General features: G+C 40.3%; 1 pseudogene; it reads right to left on the bottom strand.

Annotated features, from left to right (window-relative positions):
• Window positions 1–5,675: 5,675 nt before the first annotated feature.
• On the bottom strand, window positions 5,676–10,441 carry LOC104677079 (annotated as a pseudogene).
• Between the last annotated feature and the right edge of the window lie 567 nt (window positions 10,442–11,008).

Genomic DNA, 11,008 nt, shown 5'->3' with positions numbered 1-11,008 from the left:
AGTTTTTCTTCTCATGGAGAAATTTTTTAAAAATGTGTTTGGTAACACAGGTAGATTTTTTTCTTTATGATGGTTTATTACAGTATAAAATATATAGAGTCATTAGAAGAGAGTGTGGAAAACATTTGTGGAATGTCTTTAACATCCATTCTCTTTTCTCTTTTCTATGTAGCATCCCAAATTTCAAAGTTTTACAGTAACATAATTTATTAGAATGTAGTCCTTTTTGTTGTTTGTTTTGTTTTCTCATTGATGTATTTCTATTATCATATAGTGGGCATTTGGTAATATTTGCTGATTGAATTCATTGCTTTAGACCCGACAAAAGCTAAAGCCATTCATGGTAGATAATTTTTCTAGCTATAGTAATTGGTCAGAAATGAACACACTCCCAAATACTGATAAACCAGAAAAAAAGAGACTAACAATTTAATTCCAGAATTTTGATAATCTATTAGGAAAATGATGTTTGTCACTTTTTGTAATCAGATTGAAAGGGCAGTACATTTTCATGAACTGTGACTTTGATGAACTGCAGTTTTTATCTTTGGAACAGAAGGGTTAACCTTTCTGAGAACATAGTGAACAATGAGGAAGTTGAGCCAATACTTGAAAACAGGGAACTCTGCTTTAAATCAATGGTCTCTTCCTTTAAACAATGGGTAGAGACCTTTCTGAAGAAAAACTAAACCCTTTAGAGACGATGATTTGAATTGGAAATCTTCCTCATCTCAGCAAAGGGTACAATTCACCAAAAATCTGGGGGTCAATTTGATTTTTTTCTCTTTCCACCATTTTTCAGTTATAATCCAATATAGATTTCAATATAGATAAATATATTTTACATTTTTTTGTTTTTCTTTATCTTCGTGGTCACTTCCCCAGATAAAACCATTATTATGTCTCATCCAGACAGTGACAATAGAAGCATATGCTTTATTCCAACTCTTTTGTGCCAACAATCCATTCTCTGCACTGAAGTATGTGCTGTTAAACTCTGTCCTCCCATTCTCACCCAAACGTGCTTCAAGCTCTTGCCTGGATATCTATTTCATTAAATATATTACTTTTTTTGCATGTTCACTGAAGCTTTTGTTTTTATTTTATTCGAAGTTACAATTGCACATAATTCAAAGAGTAAATATTTCTGCAGAACTTCCTGAGAAAAATGAGAGTCCTCTCTTCCTTTCCAGGGAGAGTCCTCTGTTCTCTCATCTCTCTCTCTATATATATATATAATTTTTTCTTTTTTTGAGACAGAGTCTCGCTCTGTTGCCCAGGCTGGAATGCAGTGGCATGATCTCGGCTCACTGCAAGCTCCGCCTCACGGGTTCATGCCATTCTCCTGCCTCAGCCTCCTGAGTAGCTGGGACTACAGGCGCCATCCACCGCTCCTGGCTAATTGTTTTTGTATTTTTAGTAGAGACGGGGTTTCACTGTGTTAGCCATGATGGTCTCCATCTCCTGACCTTGTGATCCGCCCGCCTCGGCCTCCCAAAGTGCTGGGATTACAGGTGTGAGCCACCACGCCCAGCCGTCTTTCTTTTTTTTTTTTTTTTTTTTTAATTTATTATACTTTAAGTTCTAGGGTACATGTGATGTGCACAACGTGCAGGTTTGTTACGTATGTATACATGTGCCATGTTGGTGTGCCGCAACCATTAACTCATCATTGACATTAGGTATTTATCCTAATGCTATCCCTCCCTCCTCCCCCAACCCCACCCGACAGGCCGCAGTGTGTGATATTCCCCACCCTTTGTCCAAGGGTTCTCATTGTTCAATTTCAACCTATGAATGAGAACATGTGGTGTTTGGTTTTCTGTCCTTGTGATACCTGATACTTTGCTCAGAATGATGGTTTCCAGCTTCATCCATATCCCTACAAAGGACATGACCACATCTTTTTTATGGCTGCATAGTATTCCATGTTGCATATGTACCACATTTTCTTTATCCAATCTATCATTGATGGACATTTGGGTTGGTTTCAAGTATTTGCTGCTGTGAATAGTGCCACAATAAACATGTGTGTGCATGTGTCTTTAGAGCAGCATGATTTATAATCCTTTGGGTATATATTCAGTAATGGGATGGCTGGGTCAAATGGTATTTCTAACTCTAGATCCTTGAGGGATCACCACAGTGTCTTCCACAATTGTTGAACTAGTTTACAGTCCCACCAGCAGTGTAAAAGTGTTCCTGTTTCTCCATATTCTCTCCAGCACCTGTTGTTTCCTGACATTTTAAAAATCGCCATTCTAACTTGTGTGAGATGGTGTCGCATTGTGGTTTTGATTTGCATTTATCTGATGACCAGTGATGATGAGCATTTTTTCATGTGTCTGTTGGCTGCATAAAGGTCTACTTTTGAGAACTGTCTGTTCATATCCTTTACCCACTTTTTGATGGGGTTGTTTGATGTTTTTCTTGTTAATTAGTTTAAGTTCTTTGTAGATTTTGGCTATTAGCCCTTAGTCAGATGGGTAGATTGCAAACATTTTCTGCCATTCTGTGGGTTACCTGTTCACTCTGATGATAATTTCTTTTGCTGTGCTCTTTAATTAGATCCCTTTTGTCTATTTTGGCTTCTGTTGCCATTGTTTTTGGTATTTTAGTCATGACGTCCTTGCCCTTGCCTATATCCTGAATGGTATTGCGTTGGTTTTCTTCTAGGATTTTTATGGTTTTAGGTCTAACATTTACGTCTTTAATCCATCTTGAATTAATTTTTGCATAAGGTATAAGGAAGGGATCCAGTTTCAGCTTTCTACATATGGCTAGCCAGTTTTCCCAGCACTATTTATTAAATAGGGAATCCTTTCCCCATTTCTTGTTTTTATCAGGTTTGTCAAAGTTCAGATGGTTGTAGATGTGTGGTGTTATTTCTGAGGCCTCTGTTCTGTTCCATTGGTCTATATCTCTGTTTTGGTACCAATACTGTGCTGTTTTGGTTACTGCAGCCTTGTAGTATAGTTTGAAGTCAGGTAGTGTGATGCCGCCAGCTTTGTTCTTTTTGCTTAGGATTGTCTTGGCAATGTGGGATCTTTTTTGGTTCCATATGAACTTTAAAGCAGTTTTTTTCCAATTCTGTGAAGAAAGTCATTGGTAGCTTAATGGGGATGGCATTGAATCTATAAATTACCTTGGGCAGTATGGTCATTTTCACGATATTGATTCTTTCTATCCATGAGCATGGGATATTCTTCTATTCGTTTGTGTCCTCTTTTATTTTGTTGAGCAGTGGTTTGTAGTTCTCTTTGAAGAGGTCCTTTACATCGCTTATAAGTTGGCTTCCTAGGTATTTTATTCTCTTTGAAGCAATTGTGAATGGGTGTTCACTCATGATTTGGCTCTCTGTCCCTTATTGGTGTATAGGAATGCTTGTGATTTTTGCATATTGATTTTGTATCCTAAGACTTTGTTGAAGTTGCTTATCAGCTTAAGATTTTGGGTTGAGGCGATGGGGTTTTCTAAATATTCAGTCATATCGTCTGCAAACAAGGACAATTTGACTTCCTCTTTTCCTAATTGAATACCCTTTATTTCTTTCTTTTGCTTGATTGTCCTGGCCAGAACTTCCAACACTATGTTGAACAGGAGTGGTGAGAGAGGGCATTCCTGTCTTGTGCCAGTTTTCAAAGGGAATGCTTCCAGTTTTTGCCCACTCAGTGTGATATTGGCTGAGGGTTTGTCATAAATAGCTCTTATTATTTTGAGATATGTCCCGTCAATATCTAGTTCATTAAGAGTTTTTAGCATGAAGGGCTGTTGAGTTTTGTCAAAGGCCTTTTCTGCATCTATTGAGTTAATCATGTGGTCTTTGTCTTTGGTTCTGTTTATGTGATGAATTACCTTTATTGATTTGCATATGTTAAACCAGCCTTGTATCCCAGGGATGAAGCTGACTTGATCGTTGTGGATAAGCTTTTTGATGTGATGCTGGATTCGGTTTGCCAGTATTTTATTGAGGATTTTTACATCAATATTCATCAGGGATATTGGCCTAAAATTCTGTTTTTTTTTTTTTGTTGTGTCTCTGCCAGGCTTTGGTATGAGGATGATGCTGGCCTCATAAAATGAGTTAGAGAAGAGTACCTCTTTTTCTGTTGATTGGAATAGTTTCAGAAGGAATGGTACCAGCTCCTCTTTGTACCTCTGGTAGAATTCATCTGTGAATCCATCTGGTCATGGACTTTTTTTGGTTGGTAGACTATTAATGATTGCCTCAATTTCAGAGCCTATTATTGGTCTCTGCAGGGATTCAACTTCTTCCTGGTTTAGTCTTGGGAGGGTGTACGTGTCCAGGAATTTATCCATTTCTTCCTGATTTTCTAGGTTATTTGCATAGAGATGTTTATAGCATTCTCTGACGGTAGTTTGTATATCTATGGGATCAGTGGTGATATCCCCTTTATCATTTTTTATTGCATCTATTTAATTCTTCTCTCTTTTCTTCTTTATTAGTCTTGCTAGTGGTCTATATATTTTGTTGATCTTTTCAAAAAACCAGCTCCTGGGTTCTTCGATTTTTTGAAGGGTTTTTTGTGTCTCTATCTCCTTCAGTTCCGGTCTGATCATAGTTAATTTTGGCCTTCTGCTAGCTTTGGAATTTGTTTGCTCTTGCTTGTCTAGTCCTTTTAATTGTGATGTTAGGGTGTCGATTTTAGATCTTTCCTGCTTTCTCTTGTGGGTATTTAGTGCTATAAATTTCCCTCTACAAATTGCTTTAAATGTGTCCCAGAGATTCTGGTATGTTGTGCCTTTGTTCTCATTGGTTTCAAAGCACATCTTTATTTCTGCCTTCATTTTGTTATGTACCCAGTAGTCATTCAGGAGCAGATTGCTCAGTTTCCATGTAGTCGTGTGATTTTGAGTGAATTTCTTAATCCTGAGTTCTAATTTGATTGCACTGTGGTCTGAGAGACAGTTTTTTTGTTTTGTTTTGTTTTTGGAGTGTGGTTGTTTCAATACCGTTCCTGCCAAGCAATATCAAAGTTGTCCATATTCTCCAAGTTTGTCATATTTTTTATAGACAATATTAAAATTTTTAAAGTATGTTTTGAGAAAGAGACCAGTCACACCTCTGGGGATTTAAAAATGAGAAGCCACATAAATTCTCTTCCTTAAAAAAGCTATTTCAGAAGATTTTCTTTCATATCATAAAATATTTTCATGGACAAGTGAGCTAGCAAACACACATGCACCAATGTGCCTTTTGACAAGAGTACCCCCTACCCCAACTCCCACACCAAAGTGGACGTGAGATTGGAGAAATGAATACAGCAGATGGAACAGATAGAAGAAAAAAAATCGTAAAAAGGATAGAATATAACTTTGTGCTTGGTTATTTTCCTATGTCACAACAAAACAAGACATTTTGGTGCAAATAGTTAATCTTTCCTCTTTTTTTTTCCATTTGGTGGAGAAAAAATACTTTTTCTATAATAAAATATGCAGTTTTTTTGGTTTTTAACGTGACTTTTTTTTTCTTTTTTGCAGAAAATAATTTTGTAAACTGTCACTTCCCAGGCAGGGAGGCTCGATGCCATGTGGGCCCCAGCTCGCCTGATGGAGGCTGGGAGCTGAAACCAAACCTAGGCAGGAGATGGGCGATGGTGGAGGTGCAAGGCAGGGCATGGCACATGGGACGAGGGCGGGCTGGGTGAGGTGAATTAGAGGTCACTCTCGCCACATAGCACTGTGGGGAAGGATATGTAGTCCAGAGCACCTGGCATGGAATTGGAGCTGGTGTTGGGGACCATCTGTGCCATGCAGTACTCTGCCTGGTCAGGAGGCAGCTCATGGTGCAGCTCGTACATGGTAATGTAGTCCTTGTCCCCAGCCAGGATCTTGAAGGAAGCTATGACTTGGTCTGCTGTATCTGTATCAGCTGTCTCGTGGGACATGAAGTCGATGAAGGCCTGGAATGTCACTACCCCCAGCCAGTTGGGATCCACAATGCTCATGATGGAGGCAAATTCTGCTTATCCCTAGGGGTCATTGCCAATATCATAACCCAAGCCAATGAGGCAGGCTTTGAACTCCTCGGGACCCAGTGTGCGGAGTGATCCCAGTCAACGTGGTTGAAGGAGATCTAGAACTCATTCATCTGCTCCTGGCTGATTCCCTTGGCATCTCAGGTCAGGACATGGTTCTCCACCTCATTGATGGTCCTGGTGATGGTGGTGAGCAGCTACTTCCAGCCCACACGGATGTGCTCCATGATGTAGTTGGTGTGCTTGTTGTCGAAGATGAGTGCCTCCTGGATGAGCTGGTGGTCGCCCTCCAGCTGATCAATCTTTGGCTTATAGTTGATGATGCTCTTCTCATACTGCCACAGGTGGCTGAGCTGGTCCTCCAGGGTCCCATGCATCTCAATGGAGATCCTCCTGATCTGAGAGACAGTTTTTTTGTGATTTCTGTTCTTTTACATTTCCTGAGGTGTCTTTACTTCCAACTATATGATCAGTTTTGGAATAAGTGTGATGTAGTGCTGAGAAGAATGTATATTTTGTTGATTTGGGGTGGAGAGTTCTGTAGATGTCTATTAGGTCTGCTTGGTGCAGAGTTGAGTTGAAGTCCTGGATATCCTTGTTAATCTTTTGTCTTGTTGATCTGTCTAACATTGACAGTGGGGTGTTAAAGTCTCCTATTATTATTGTGTGGGAGTCTAAGTTTCTTTGAAGATTGCTAAGGACTTGTTTTATGAATCTGGGTGCTCCTGTATTGGGTGCACATGTATTTAGGATAGTTAGCTCTTCTTGATGAATTGATACCTTTACTATTATGTAATGTCCTTCTTTGTCACTTTTGATCTTTGTTTGTTTAAAATCTGTTTTTTTTTTTTTCAGAGACTAGGATTGCAACCCCTGCTTTTCTTTGTTTTCCATTTGCTTGGTAGATCTTCCTCCATCCTTTTATTTTGGGCCTATGTGTATCTCTGCACGTGAGATGCGTCTCCTGAATACAGCACACTGATGGGTCTTGACTCTTTGTCCAGTTTACCAGTCTGTGTCTGTTAATTGGGGACATTTAGCCCATTGACATTTAAGGTTAATATTGTTATGTGTGAACTTGATCCTGTCATTATGATGTTAGCTAGTTATTTTGCCCGTTAGTTGATGTAGTTTCTTCCTAGCATCGATGGTCTTTACAATTTGGCATGTTTTTGCACTGGCTGGTACCGGTTGTTCCTTTCCATGTTTAGTGCTGCCTTTAGAAGCTCTTGTAAGGCAGGCCTGGTGTTGACAAAATCTCTCAGCATTTCCTTGTCTGTAAAGGATTTTATTTCTCCTTCACTTATGAAGCTTAGTTTGGATGGATATGAAGTTCTGGATTGAAAATTCTTTTTTTTTTTTTTTTTTTTTTTTTTTTTTTTAAGAATGTTGAATATTGGCCCCCACTCTCTTCTGGCTTATAGAGTTTCTACCAAGAGATCTGCTATTAGTCTGATGGACTTCCCTTTGTGGATAACCAGACCTTTCTCTCTGGCTGCCTTAACATTTTTTCCTTCATTTCAACCTTGATGAATCTGACAATTATGTGTCTTGGGGCTGCTCTTCTCGAGAAGTATCTTTGTGGTGTTCTCTGTATTTCCTGAATTTGAATGTTGGCCTTGCTAGGTTGGGGAAGTTCTCTTGGATAATATCCTGAAAAGTATTTTCAAACTTGGTTCCATTCTCCCTGTCACTTTCAGGTACACCAATCAAACGTAGATTTGGTCTTTTCACATACTCCCATATTTCTTGGAGGCTTTGTTCATTTATTTTTACTCTTTTTTCTCTAAACTTCTCTTCTCACTTCATTTCATTCATTTGGTCTTCAATAACTGATACCCTTTCTTGCACTTGATCAAATCAGCTACTGAAGCTTATGCATGCATCACATAGTTCTTGTGCCATGATTTTCAGCTCCATCAGGTCATTTAAGGTCTTCTCTATGCTGTTTATTCTAGTTAGCCATTTGTCTAATCTTCTTTTAAGGTTTTTAACTTCCTTGCGATGGGTTCAAACATCCTCCTTTAGCTTGGAGAAGTTTGTTATTACTGACTTTCTGAAGCTTACTTCTGTCATCTTGTCCAATTCATTCTCCATCCAGCTTTGTTCTGTTGCTGGCAAGGAGCTGTGATCCTTTAGAGGAGAAGAGGCACTCTAGTTTTTAGAATTTTCAGTTTTTCTGCTCTAGTTTCTCTCCATCTTTGTGGTTTTATCTACCTTTGGTCTTTGATAATGGTGACCTATAGATGGGGTTTTGGTGTGGATGTCCTTTTTGTTCATGCTGATGCTATTCTTTTCTGTTTGCTAGTTTTCCTTCTAACAGTCAATACCCTCAGCTGCAGGTCTGTTGGAGTTTGCTGGAGGTCTACACCAGACCATGTTTACCTGGGTATCACCAGCAGAGGCTGCAGAATGGCAAATATTGCAGAAGAGCAAATATTGCTGCCTGATCCTTCCTCTGGAAGCTTCATCTCACAGGGGCACCTGGATGTATGAGATGTCAGTCAGCCCCTACTGGGCGGTGTCTCCCAGTTAGGCTACACAGGAGTCAGGGAACCACTTCAGGAGGCAGTCTGTCTGTTTCTAGAGCTCAAACTCCATGCTGGAAGAACCACTGCTCTCTTCAGAGCTGTCAGACAGGGATGTTTAAGTCTGCAGAAGTTTCTGCTACCTTTTGTTCAGCTATACCCTGCCCCCAGAGGTGGAGTCTACAGAGGCAGGCAGGCCTCATTGAGCTGCGTTGGGATCCACCCAGTTTGAGCTTCCCCGCCACTCCTTTTACCTACTCAAGCCTCAGCAATTGTGGACTCCCCTCACCCAGCCAGGCTGGCACCTCACAGTTGGATCTTGCACTGTTGCGCTAGCAGTGAGAAAGGCTCCATAAACGTGGGACCTGCCGAGCCAGGTGCGGGATATAATCTCCTGGTGTGCCTTTTGCTTAGACCTTTTGAAAAGCACAGTATTAGGGCGGAAGTATCCAGATTTTCCAGATACCATCTGACACGGCTTCCCATGGCTAGGAAAGGGAAATCCCCTGGCCTCTTACACTTCCTGGGTAAGGCGATGCCCTGCCCTGCTTCAGCTCACGCTCCATGGTCTGCACCCACTGTCCAATCTGTCCCAGTGAGATGACCCAGGTACCTCAGTTGGAAATGCAGAAATCACCCATATTCTGCATCGATCATTCTGGGGGCTGCAGACTGGAGCTATTCCTATTCAGCCATCTTGGAACGATTCCCAACTGTTTTTTTAATAAGCTTACAAGTCTTAGGCCATACTTCATCTACTCATCTTCCCAAACTCTACTGCTGTTTTGTCCTCCATTTTGCTGTAGCCAGTGCCTGCCTGCCTGCCTTCTTTCCTTCCTTCTTCCTTTCCTTCTTCCCTGCCTTCTTCCCTTCCTTCTTCCCTCCCCTTCTTCCCTCCCCACCCATTTCTTCCCTTCCCCTCCCCTTCCCTTCCTTTTTTATCTCTCTCTGTTTCACTTGTTTTTTGGGACAGGCTCCCTGTCATCCAGGCTGAGTGCAGCCATGGTGCAATCCTGGCTCACTGCAGCCTTAACTTCCTGGATTCAAGTAATCCTCCTGCCTCAGCCTTTCAAGTAGCTGGGACTACCAGCGTGCCACTGAACCCAATTAATTCTTCTTCTTATTTTTTTTTTTTTTTTGTAGAAACAGGGTCTCACTATGTTGGGCAGGCTGGTCCTTAGCTCTTGCTGTGCCTCTTTTCTGTGTGCAAACACAATGTATTATTTCTCCTTTCAACCTTTTCCCTAAAGGGTCCTGCCTCCTATAACTGGTTTCTTCTCCTCATTCACATTTCAGAATAGAGGTCGATTCCTCCAAGGTCTCTTTTACCAATGTTAAAGGGAATTTAAGGCCTTAATCTTGGTTTCTCTTCATTCTCTATCTTTCACAACACTTTTTGTAATCAATAATCTTCTTGTTTAATGATAAGGGAACTCATTTATGCTCTGTTAATCTCAGTAGAATTTAAAGGCAATCAACACTTACTCATTGCTGTTGCTCAGCTGTGGGCACAAAGAAAATGTTCAACTCATATTTGCTGAAAAAAACATATTTACATGATATTATTCAAGCCTACCATATGTATGTTTGTGATGGGATAGCAAGCTTGCCATATTTACATTTGGGGTGGGATAAGAGAGCTTTAGGTGCCTGGTAGTGTGGTGCTGCCATAGTCTCTTCACTGATAGTCTCACACACTTACTCAAAAATATATAGAGCCTTTTCACAAGATGATGAAGAAAGAAGCTCCTGAAGCCTCCTAAAGCCAAAGTGAAAGCAAAGGCTTTGAAGCTCAAGAAGGCAGTGCTGAAAGGAGTCCACAGCCACAAAAATAAAGAGGATCTGCACATCACCCACCTTCCAGCGGCCCAAGATACTGCAGCTCCAGAGGCAGCTCAAATATCCTTGGAACATCATCCCCAAGAGAAAGAAACTTGACCACTATGTCGTTATGAAGTTGCTACTGACCACTGAATCAAGCATAAAGAAAATAAAAGATAATGCACTTGTATTCATTGTGGATTTTAAGTCCAAAAAGCACCAGATTAAGCAGGCTGTGAAGAAGCTCTATGACACTGATGTGGCCAAGGTCAACACCCTGTTTGGGCCTGATGGACAGAAGGAGGCATATGTTTGACTGACTCTTGATTACGATGCTTTGGATATTGCCAACACAATTGGAATCATTTGTATTGAATACAGCTGGCTAATTCCAAATATATATATCTTTTCACCAGAAAACTAAAACATAAATAGGAGAACTGTTGGCCATATATTTGTCTTTCAAATGACACTTTCAACTTGGTCATGCTTGATTAGACAAAGGTATGTAATCAGGCTGGGCTAAATAGTTTATTTCTTTTGAGAATTTGCAGTGAGACAGAAATGTGATATTAGAACCTGAGACACATTAATAATGACACTTCAGATTTAAGGATTATAATACCCTATTGCTAATGTAATGGTGGCTTACTTCATTTT

Source organism: Rhinopithecus roxellana, chromosome 10, assembly GCF_007565055.1.
Source record: "Rhinopithecus roxellana isolate Shanxi Qingling chromosome 10, ASM756505v1, whole genome shotgun sequence".
Classification (NCBI taxonomy): domain Eukaryota; kingdom Metazoa; phylum Chordata; class Mammalia; order Primates; family Cercopithecidae; genus Rhinopithecus; species Rhinopithecus roxellana.
This window is presented reverse-complemented; position numbering and strand designations above follow the sequence as displayed.